This window comes from Schistocerca cancellata, chromosome 7, assembly GCF_023864275.1.
Source record: "Schistocerca cancellata isolate TAMUIC-IGC-003103 chromosome 7, iqSchCanc2.1, whole genome shotgun sequence".
Taxonomy (NCBI): Eukaryota; Metazoa; Arthropoda; class Insecta; order Orthoptera; family Acrididae; genus Schistocerca; species Schistocerca cancellata.
In genome coordinates, this window is record NC_064632.1 from 815,578 (window position 1) to 827,860 (window position 12,283).

Below are 12,283 nucleotides of genomic sequence, written 5' to 3' on the forward strand. Positions count from 1 at the left end.
TACAGCTTCTAAGATAAGTCGTAGGGTCAGTATTGCCTCACATGTTCCAACATTTCTACGGAATCCAAACTGATCTTAGCCGAGGTTGGCTTCTACCAGTTTTTCCATTCGTCTGTAAAGAATTTGCGTTAGTATTTTGCATCCGTGACTTATTAAACTGATTGTTCGGTAATTTTCACATCTGTCAACACCTGCTTTCTTTGGGATTGGAATTATTATATTCTTCCTGAAGTCTGAGGGTATTACACCTGTCTCATACTTCTTGCTCACCAAATGGTCGAATTTTGTCAGGACTGGCTCTCCCAAGGCCGTCAGTAGTTCTAATGGAATGTTGTCTACTCCGGGGGCCTTGTTTCGACTCAGGTCTTTCAGTGCTCTGTCAAACTCTTCACGCAGTATCGTATCTCCCTTTTCATCTTCATCTACATCCTCTTCCATTTCCATAATATTGTCCTCAAGTACATTGCCCTTGTATAGACGTCTATATACTCCTTCCACCTTTCTGCTTTCCCTTCTTTGCTTAGAACCGGGTTTCCATCTGAGCTCTTGATATTCAGACAAGTGGTTCTCTTTTCTCCAATGGTCTCTTTAATTTTCCTGCAGGCAGTATCTATCTTACCCCTAGTGAGATAAGCCTCTACACCCTTACATTTGTCCTGTAGCCATGCCTGCTTAGCCATTTTGCACTTCCTGTCAATCTCATTTTTGAGACGTTTGTATTCCTTTTTGCCTGTTTCATTTACTGAATTTTTATATTTTCTCCTTTTGTCAATTAAATTCAATATTTCTTCTGTTACCCAAGGATTTCTACTAGCCCTCGTCTTTTTACCTACTTGATCCTCAGCTGCCTTCACTACTTCATCTCTCAAAGCTACCCATTCTTCTTCTACTGTATTTCTTTTCCCCATTCCTGTCAATTGTTCCCTTATGCTCTCCCTGAAACTCTGTACAACCTCTAGTTTAGTCAGTTTATCCAGGTTCCATCTCCTTAAATTCCCACCTTTTTGCAGTTTCTTCAGTTTTAATTTACAGTTCATAACCAATAGATTGTGGTCAGAGTCCACATCTGCCCCTGGAAATGTCTTACAATTTAAAACTGGATTCCTAAATCTCTGTCTTACCATTATATATTCTATCTGAAACCTGTCAGTATCTCCAGGCTTCTTCCATGTATACAACCTTCTTTTATGATTCTTGAACCAAGTGTTAGCTATGATTAAGTTGTGCTCTGTGCAAAATTCTACCAGGCGGCTTCCTCTTTCATTTCTTAGCCCGAATCCATATTCACCTACTACGTTTCCTTCTCTCCCTTTTCCTCCTACTGAATTCCAGTCACCCATGACTATTCAATTTTTGACTCCCTTCACTATCTGAATAACTTCTTTTATCTCATCATACATTTCATCAATTTCTTCGTCATCTGCAGAGCTAGTTGGCATATAAACTTGTACTACTGTGCTAGGCATGGATTTCATGTCTATCTTGGCCACAATAATGCGTTCACTGTGCTGTTTGTAGTAGCTTACCCGCACTCCTATTTTTTATTCATTATTAAACCGACTCCTGCATTAACCCTATGTGATTTTGTATTTATGACACTATATTTGCCTGACCAAAAGTCTTGTTCCTCCTGCCACCGAACTTCACTAATTCCCAATATATCTATCTTTAACCTATCCATCATCATCATCATCATCATCATCATCATCATCATTTAAGACTGATTATGCCTTTCAGCGTTCAGTCTGGAGCATAGCCCCCTTATAAAATTCCTCCATGATCCCCTATTCAGTGCTAACATTGGTGCCTCTTCTGATGTTAAACCTATTACTTCAAAATCATTCGTAACTGAATCCAGGTACCTTCTCCTTGATCTGCCCCGACTCCTCCTACCCTCTACTGCTGAACCCATGAGTCTCTTGGGTAACCTTGCTTCTCCCATGTGTGTAACATGACCCCACCATCTAAGCCTGTTCGCCCTGACTGCTACATCTATAGAGTTCATTCCCAGTTTTTCTTTGATTTCCTCATTGTGGACACCCTCCTGCCATTGTTCCCATCTACTAGTACCTGCAATCATCCTTGCTACTTTCATATCCATAACCTCAACCTTGTTGATAAGGTAACCTGAATCCACCCAGCTTTCGCTCCCATACAACGAAGCTGGTCGAAAGATTGAACGGTGCACAGATAACTTAGTCTTGGTACTGACTTCCTTCTTGCAGAAGAGAGTAGATCATAGCTGAGCGCTCACTGTATTAGCTTTGCTACACCTCGCTTCCAGTTCTTTCACTATGTTGCCGTCCTGTGAGTATATGCATCCTAAGTACTTGAAACTGTCCACCTGTTCTAACTTTGTTCCTCCTATTTGGCACTCAATCCGTTTATATTTCTTTCCCACTGACATTACTTTCGTTTTGGAGATGCTAATCTCCATACCATAGTCCTTACATTTCTGATCTAGCTCTGAAATATTACTTTGCAAACTTTCAATCGAATCTGCCATCACAACTAAGTCATCCGCATATGCAAGACTGCTTATTTTGTGTTCACATATCTTAATCTCACCCAGCCAGTCTATTGTTTTCAACATATGATCCATAAATAATGTGAACAACAGTGGAGACAGATTGCAGCCTTGTCTTACCCCTGAAACTACTCTGAACCATGAACTCAATTTACCATCAACTCTAACTGCTGCCTGACTATCCATGTAAATACCTTTAATTGCTTGCAAAAGTTTGCCTCCTATTCCATAATCTTGTAGAACAGACAATAACTTCCTCCTAGGAACCCGGTCAGATGCCTTTTCTAGATCTATGAAGCATAGATACAATTCCCTGCTCCACTCATAACACTTCTCCATTATTTGCCGCTAGCTAAAGATCTGGTCCTGACAACCTCTAAGAGGCTTAAACCCACACTGATTTTCATCCAATTGGTCCTCAACTAATACTTGCACTTTCCTTTCAACAATACCTGAGAAGATTTTACCCACAATGCTGATTAAAGAGATACCTCTGTAGTTGTTAAAATCTTTTCTGTTTCCATGTTTAAAGATTGGTGTGATTACTGCTTTTGTCCAGTCTGATGGAACCTGTCCCGACTCCCAGGCCATTTCAATTATCCTGTGCAGCCATTTAAGACCTGACATTCCACTGTATTTGATGAGTTCAGACTTAATTTCATCCACCCCAGCTGCTTTACTGCACTGCAATCTATTGACCATTTTCTCCACTTCCTCAAATGTGATCCTATTTCCATCATCATTCCTATCCCATTCTACCTCGAAATCTGAAACATTACTGATCATATTTTCACCTACATTGAGCAACTCTTCAAAATATTCCATTCATCTGCCCAAGGCATCCACAGGATTCACCAGCAGTTTTCGTGACCTGTCCAAAATACTTGTTATATCCTTCTTACCTCCCTTTCGAAGACTGCTAATTACACTCCAGAATGGTTTTCCAGCAGCTTGACCCATGGTCTCCAACCTGTTTCCAAAGTCTTCCCAAGATTTCTTCTTGGATGCTGAAATTATCTGTTTGGCTTTGTTTCTTTCTTCAACATAACTTTCTCTGTCTACCTGAGTTCTAGTATGTAGCCATTTTTGATACGCCTTCTTTTTCCTTTTACAGGCTGCCTTGACTGTGTCATTCCACCAAGCTGTTTGCTTCATCCTGCTTTTACACACTACTGTTCCAAGACATTCTTTAGCCACTTCTAGTACTGTGTCCCTGTACCTTGTCCATTCCTTTTCCAATTACTGTAATTGACTACATTCAACTAACTGGTACCTTTCTGAGATCGCTGTTATGTACTTGTGCCTGATTTCCTTATCCTGAAGTTTCTCCACTCTTATCCTCCTACATATGGACCTGACCTCCTGCACTTTCGGCCTCACAATCCCAATTTCACTGCAGATTAAATAATGATCAGTGTCATCAAAGAACCCCCTGAATACACGTGTGTCCCTCACAGCCTTCCTGAATTCCGGATCTGTTATTATATAGTCAATGACAGATCTGGTTCCCCTGCCTTCCTAAGTATACTGGTGAATGTTCTTATGTTTAAAAAAGGAGTTTGTGATTACTAAGCCCATACTGGCACAGAAATCCAGTAGTTGTTTCCCGTTCCTGTTGGCCTCCATATCCTCTCCAAATTTACCCACAACCTTTTCATACCCTTCTGTTCGATTTCAAATCCTGGCATTAAAATCACCCATGAGCAGAATACTGTCCTTGTCCTTTACTCTAACAACTACATCACTGAGTGCCTCATAAAAACTATCCATCTTATCTTGATCTGTCCCTTCACAATGCGAATATACTGACACAATCCTAATTTTCTTGCTAGATACTGTCAAATCTATCCACATCAGTCGTTCGTTTACATACCTTATTGCAACTATGCTGGGTTCCATTTCTTTCCTGATGTAAAGCCCTACACCCCATTGTGCTATTCCTGCTTTGACTCCTGACAGGTAGACCTTGTATTCTCCCTCTTCCTCTTCTTTCTCACCCCTTACCCGAATGTCACTAACAGCTAAAACGTCCAGCCCCAACTTACTTGCAGCCTCTGACAGCTCTACCTTCTTCCTAGAGTAGCCCCCATTGATATTAATAGCTCCCCATCTCATTGCCATTTGTTTGCCAAGTCGTATCTTAGGGGTCCCTGGTTTGTCAGTTAGAGGTGGGACTCCGTCACCTCCAAAGGTCCGAGGCATTTTGCTCTGATTGTTGCCAGCATCATATTTAAAGTACCAGGGAAGCAGGTTGCTAGCCTTACTTGCCCCGAGTCCCATTGGGTTTTACCCCTAACGGCTGAGGGACTAACCGGTGGATTTGGTAGTCTTTGCCGTATGGGCACAAAGGTGACCACGACTCAGAATATGTCCGAGATGCCCAGCCATATTCCAAAGTAACTGGTATTCCGACTGTTGGAGCACTTACTTGGCCACTCATACTCTGCCCGTGGTCCCTGAACTACGACATGACTACAGGAACCCACACCATGAACCATCCATTTCCCTTTTTAAATTTTCTAACCTACCTACTCGATTAAGGGATCTGACATTCCACGCTCCGATCCGTAGAACGCCAGTTTTCATTCTCCTGATAACGACGTCCTCCTGAGTAGTCCCGGCCCGGAGATCCGAATGGGGCACTATTTTACCTCCGGAATATTTTACCCAAGAGAACGCCATCATCATTTAACCATACAGTAAAGCTGCATGCCCTCGGGGAAAAATTACGGCCGTAGTTTCCCCTTGCTTTCAGCCGTTCGCAGTACCAGCACAGCAAGGCCGTTTTGGTTAGTGTTACAAGGCCAGATCAGTCAATCATCCAGACTGTTGCCCCTGCAACTACTGAAAAGGCTGCTGCCCCTCTTCAGGCACCACACGTTTGTCTGGCTTCTCAAAAAATACCCCTCCGTTGTGGTTGCACCTACGGTACGGCTATCTGTATCACTGAGGCATGCAAGCCTCCCCACCAACAGCAAGGTCCAGAACTCCTACCTAGTCCTTAGACTAAGGACATTTTACAGACTAAGCAAAGATTTTACAGAATTACCTGTAAATGTTTTTAAAGCCAAATTTTATAAGCTACTAGTAATTGATCCTTTTTACACTGTTGTTGAGTTTTTTAAGAGGAAAGTACTGCTTGGTAACATGTGGTTTCTACTTTTATCCATTTCATGCAAACTAAAATACACTGGGAAATGTATTTTTCTTGACTTAGTCTATTGCTTTAACAAGCTGAATGACAATAAAATTTTATTATTATTATTACTCCATTTTTCTGAGCTAAATGGAACATATTTATTTATATTTACTGTGTCTTACATCCATAAATGTAAATGCATTGTGTTTTGATTTGTCAATTATTTCTATCAACTACTTGCAATGGTCTGAAATTAATATTTAATACATGAACTTTTTATATAGACTGATGACATGATTTACCATGTCATATAGTAGTAGTCCCCTCCCCCATCAATTTAGGTTGTGAAGATCTGATTAGATCATATAAGTCTCTTGAATGAGAACTGCCTTCTAGTGTTTTTATACTATCACCTACTACTATTATTTAAGGGAATTCTCTGGTATCTTTTCTGGTAGTACATACAGTTACTTGAAAAAATGTCTTGCCTGACAACTTGGAGATTAGTACTGCCCTAGTATTAAGCTCTTCTTCCTTTCTCTGTATAGCCACTGCTTCAAGACAATTTCTGTATGTTTGTCTGTCCACAAAGTGGTATCCTTTACCTTTCTGTTTAAATATATAGCAACTCTACCTCCCTTACGTCCCTGTCCACTGAAACATTGCAAGTCTCTTGTATCCAAAAATGTGGCTGGAATATTTACATTGTTTTGTGTATTATAAAAGCTGTTGTTGTTGTTGTGGTCTTCAGTCCTGAGACTGGTTTGATGCAGCTCTCCATGCTACTCTATCCTGTGCAAGCTTCTTCATCTCCCAGTACCTACTGCAACCTACATCCTTCTGAATCTGCTTAGTGTATTCATCTCTTGGTCTCCCTCTACGATTTTTACCCTCCACGCTGCCCTCCAATGCTAAATTTGTGATCCTTTGATGCCTCAAAACATGTCCTACAAACCGATCCCTTCTTCTAATCAAGTTGTGCCACAAACTTCTCTTCCCCCCAATCCTATTCAGTACCTCCTCATTAGTTACGTGATCTACCCACCTTATCTTCAGCATTCTTCTGTAGCACCACATTTCGAAAGCTTCTATTCTCTTCTTGTCCATACTAGTTATCGTCCATGTTTCACTTCCATACATGGCTACACTCCATACAAATACTTTCAGAAATGACTTCTTGAAACTTAAATCTATACTCGATGTTAACAAATTTCTCTTCCTCAGAAACGATTTCCTTGCCATTGCCAGTCTACATTTTATATCCTCTCTACTTCGACCATCATCAGTTATTTTACTCCCTAAATAGCAAAACTCCTTTACTACTTCAAGTGTCTCATTTCCTAATCTAATTCCCTCAGCATCACCCGACTTAATTCGACTACATTCCATTATCCTTGTTTTACTTTTGTTGATGTTCATCTTATATCCACCTTTCAAGACACTGTCCATTCCATTCAACTGTTCTTCCAAGTCCTTTGCTGTCTCTGACAGAATTACAATGTCATCGGCGAACCTCAAAGTTTTTACTTCTTCTCCATGAATTTTAATACCTATTCCGAATTTTTCTTTTGTTTCCTTTACTGCTTGCTCAATATACAGATTGAATAACATTGGGGATAGGCTACAACCCTGTCTCACTCCTTTCCCAACCACTGCTTCCCTTTCATGCCCCTCGACTATTATAACTGCCATTTGGTTTCTGTACAAATTGTAAATAGCCTTTCGCTCCCTGTATTTTACCCTTGCCACCTTTAGAATGTGGAAGAGAGTATTCCAGTCAACATTGTCAAAACCTTTCTCTAAGTCTACAAATGCTAGAAACGTAGGTTTGCCTTTTTTTAATCTTTCTTCTAAGATAAGTCATAAGGTTAGTATTGCCTCATGTGTTCCAACATTTCTACGGAATCCAAACTGATCTTCCCCGAGGTTGGCTTCTACCAGTTTTTCCATTCGTCTGTAAAGAATTCGCATTAGTATTTTGCAGCTGTGACTTATTAAACTGATAGTTCGGTAATTTTCACATCTGTCAACACCTGCTTTCTTTGGGATTGGAATTATTATATTCTTCTTGAAGTCTGAGGGTATTTCACCTGTCTCATACATCTTGCTCACCAGATGGTAGAGTTTTGTCAGGACTGGCTCTCCCAAGGCCGTCAGTAGTTCTAATGGAATGTTGTCTACTCCCGGGGCCTTGTTTCGACTCAGGTCTTTCAGTGCTCTGTCAAACTCTTCACGCAGTATCGTATCTCCCATTTCATCTTCATCTACATCCTCTTCCATTTCCATAATATTGTCCTCAAGTACATCGCCCTTGTATAAACCCTCTATATACTCCTTCCACCTTTCTGCCTTCCCTTCTTTGCTTAGAACTGGGTTGCCATCTGAGCTCTTGATATTCATACAAGTGGTTCTCTTCTCTCCAAAGGTCTCTTTAATTTTCCTGTAGGCAGTATCTATCTTACCCCTAGTGAGGCAAGCCTCTACATCCTTACATTTGTCCTCTAGCCATCCCTGCTTAGCCATTTTGCACTTCCTGTCGATCTCATTTTTGGGACGTTTGTATTCCTTTTTGCCTGCTTCATTTACTGCATTTTTATATTTTCTCCTTTCATCAATTAAATTCAATATTTCTTCTGTTACCCAAGGATTTCTATTAGCCCTCGTCTTTTTACCTACTTGATCGTCTGCTGCTTTCACTACTTCATCCCTCAGAGCTACCCATTCTTCTTCTACTGTATTTCTTTCCCCCATTCCTGTCAATTGTTCCCTTATGCTCTCCCTGAAACTCCCTACAACCTCTCGTTCTTTCAGTTTATCCAGGTCCCATCTCCTTAAATTCCCACCTTTTTGCAGTTTCTTCAGTTTCAATCTGCAGTTCATAACCAAGAGATTGTGGTCAGAGTCCACATCTGCCCCTGGAAATGTCTTACAATTTAAAACCTGGTTCCTAAATCTCTGTCTTACCATTATATAATCTATCTGATACCTTTTGGTATCTCCAGGTTTCTTCCAGGTTTACAACCTTCTTTTATGATTCTTGAACCAAGTGTTAGCTATGATTAAGTTATGCTCTGTGCAAAATTCTACAAGGCGGCTTCCTCTTTCATTTCTTCCCCCCAATCCATATTCACCTACTATGTTTCCTTCTCTCCCTTTTCCTACTGACGAATTCCAGTCACCCATGACTATTAAATTTTCGTCTCCCTTCACTACCTGAATAATTTCTTTTATCTCGTCATACATTTCATCAATTTCTTCATCATCTGCAGAGCTAGTTGGCATATAAACTTGTACTACTGTAGTAGGCATGGGCTTTGTGTCTATCTTGGCCACAATAATGCGTTCACTATGCTGTTTGTAGTAGCTAACCCGCACTCCTATTTTTTTATTCGTTATTAAACCTACTCCTGCATTACCTCTATTTGATTTTGTATTTATAACCCTGTAATCACCTGACCAAAAGTCTTGTTCCTCCTGCCACCGAACTTCACTAATTCCCACTATATCTAACTTTAACCTATCCATTTCCCTTTTTGGATCTGACATTCCACGCTCCGATCTGTAGAACGCCAGTTTTCTTTCTCCTGATAACGACGTCCTCTTGAGTAGTCCCCGCCCGGAGATCCGAATGGGGGACTATTTTACCTCCGGAATAATTTACCCAAGAGGACGCCATCATCATTTAATCCTACAGTTAAGCTGCATGTCCTCGGTAAAAATTACGGCTGTAGTTTCCCCTTGCTTTCAGCCGTTCGCAGTACCAGCACAGCAAGGCCGTTTTGGTTAATGTTACAAGGCCAGATCAGTCAATCATCCAGACTGTTGCCCCTGCAACTACCGAAAAGGCTGCTGCCCCTCTTCAGGAACCACATGTTTGTCTGGCCTCTCAACAGATACCCCTCCGTTGTGGTTGCACCTATGGTACGGCCATCTGTATCGCTGAGGCACGCAAGCCTCCCCACCAACGGCAAGGTCCATGGTTCATGGGGGAAGTTATAAAAGCTATGTCTTGGTTTGTGAAACAAATACTAACTAAGAGATAGAGGGGCTGGCCAGTACTTACCTCAGCTCAGTACAGCCGATAGATACACATAAAACAGAACCGAAAATTACATTCCTAGCTTTCGGAACAGATGTTCCTTCATCAGGGAGGAGAGAGGGGAAAGAAAGGGAAGAAGGGAAAGGAGATTCAGTTACTCACAACCCAGGCTATGAAGCAACAGGGAAAGGAAAATAGGGATGGTAGCAAGGATGGAGGCATGGTTGTCAGAGGGAAGCCAAAGATATTCTACTGTAAGTACTGTGCCAGCTTCAAACCAAAGAGGATGCATACAGAAGTAAAGAGGTATGTAGTATAAAGATAAACACAACTATGTAGGAGGAAAAGATGCGTGAATGGCTAAAGAGGAAAGGGAAAGAGGAGAAGACTGAAGAGTAAATGGGAGTGAGGTTGTTTAACGTAGGTTCAGTCCAGGGGGATGGCGGGATGAAAGGATGTGTTGGAGTGCAAGTTCCCATCTCCGCAGTTCAGAGGGACTGGTGTTGGGTGGGAGAAGCCAAATGGGACATACGGTGTAGCAGGTTCCTAGGTCCCTAGAATTATGCTGGAGGGCATGCTCCGCTACTGGGTATTGGGCATCTCCTAGGCGGACAGTTCGTCTGTGTCCGTTCATGCGCTCAGCCAGTTTAGTTGTTGTCATACCGATGTAAAAGGCTGTGCAGTGCAGGCATGTCAGTTGATAAATGACATGTGTAGTTTCACATGTGGCCCTGCCTTGAATTGTGTATGTTTTACCAGTAGCGGGGCTGGAGTAGGTGGTTGTGGGGGGATGCATGGGGCAGGTTTTGCAGCGGGGTCGGTTACAGGGGTAGGAACCGCTGGGTAGAGAAGGTGGTCTGGGAATATTGTAGGGTTTAACAAGGATGTTACGGAGGTTAGGGGGGCGACGAAAGGCAACTCTGGGTGGTGTGGGGAGAATTTTGTCAAGGGATGATCTCATTTCAGGGGTTGACTTGAGAAAGTCATATCCCTGGCGGAGTAATTTGTTGATGTTTTCGAGGCCAGGATAATATTGGGTGACAAGGGGGATGCTTCTGTGTGGTCTGGGGGTAGGAACATTGTTGTTGGACGGGGAGGAATGTATTGCTCGGGAGATCTGTTTGTGGACAAGGTCTGCAGGATAGTTGCGGGAGAGGAAATCACTGTTGAGGGATTCATCACTGGAGCAGATGTGTTTGCCACGAATACCTAGGCTGTAGGGAAGGGAGCGTTTGGTGTGGAATGGACGGCAGCTATCAAAGTGAAGGTACTGTTTGTTTGTGGGTTTGATATGGACAGAGGTGTGGATGTGAGCTTCAACAAGACGAAGGTCAACATCCAGGAAGGTGGCTTGGGTTTTGGAGAAGGACCAGGTGAAATTCAGGTTCGAAAAGGAGTTGAGGTTATGGAGGAAATTAAGGAGTGTTTCTTCACCATGAGTCCAGACCACAAAGATGTCATCTATAAACCTATACCAGGCCAGGGGAAGCTGCTGTTGGGTCTTCAGGAAAGCCTCCTCCATGCAGCCCATGAAGAGGTTGGCATAGGACAGAGCCATCCTGGTTCCCATGGCCGTTCCCCTGATTTGTTTGTAGGTCTGGCCTTCAAAAGTGAAGTAGTTATGGGTGAGGATGAAGTTGGTAAGTGTGATAAGGAATGAGGTTTTTGGAAGATCTTCGGGTGGGCGTTGGGAGAGGTAGTGCTCAAGGGCAGAGAGACCATGGGTATGTGGGATGTTTGTGTAAAGGGATGTAGCATCTATGGTGACAAGAAAGGTTTCAGGTGGGAGAGGAGTGGGAATGGATTTGAGGCATTCTAGGAAGTGGTTTGTGTCTTTGATGTAGGATGGGAGTCTGCGGGTGATAGGTTGGAGGTGCTGGTCTACCAGAGCTGAGATACGTTCGGTTGGGGCTTTGAAGCCTGCTACAATGGGACGGCCAGGATGGTTCTCTTTGTGGATTTTGGGTAATAGGTAGAAGGTAGGGGTACGTGGCTCAGGTGGAATGAGTAAGTCTATGGAAGCCGTTGTGAGGCCTTGTGAGGGACCTTGGATTTTTAGGATTTTTTGCAGCTCAGTCTGGATGGAGGGAATGGGATCCTGGGTAACAGATTTGTAGGTTGAGGTGTCGGAGAGTTGACGCAGTCCTTCTGCCACATACTCCACACGGTCAAGTACGACAGTTGTGGAGCCTTTATCCGCCGGGAGGATGACAATAGAGCGGTCTATTTTCAGCTCCTTAATGGCACGGGATTCAGCTGGGGTGATGTTGATCTTTGACATCAATGCCATCTGGTGCAAGTTAAAAACAATACAATCCTCAAGTCTGCAGTCTTCAGTTCGACATGAAGCTCCCAGATAATATCTTCTGTTCCAAATGTTGCCTACCGGCAATTGCGTACGAGACGGTGTGTTTTTCTTGTATTGCTAACTCATATGAACCTGCCTAAGCATATTGTAGGTACTTGTACCCAGTATGTATTTTCATTCCTGATGTTACTTTTGCCTCATAATTATTATGAATTAGCTTTCATAATTTGTCTTTAGTGTAAATTTGCCACAATTATCTGATGACTCAAA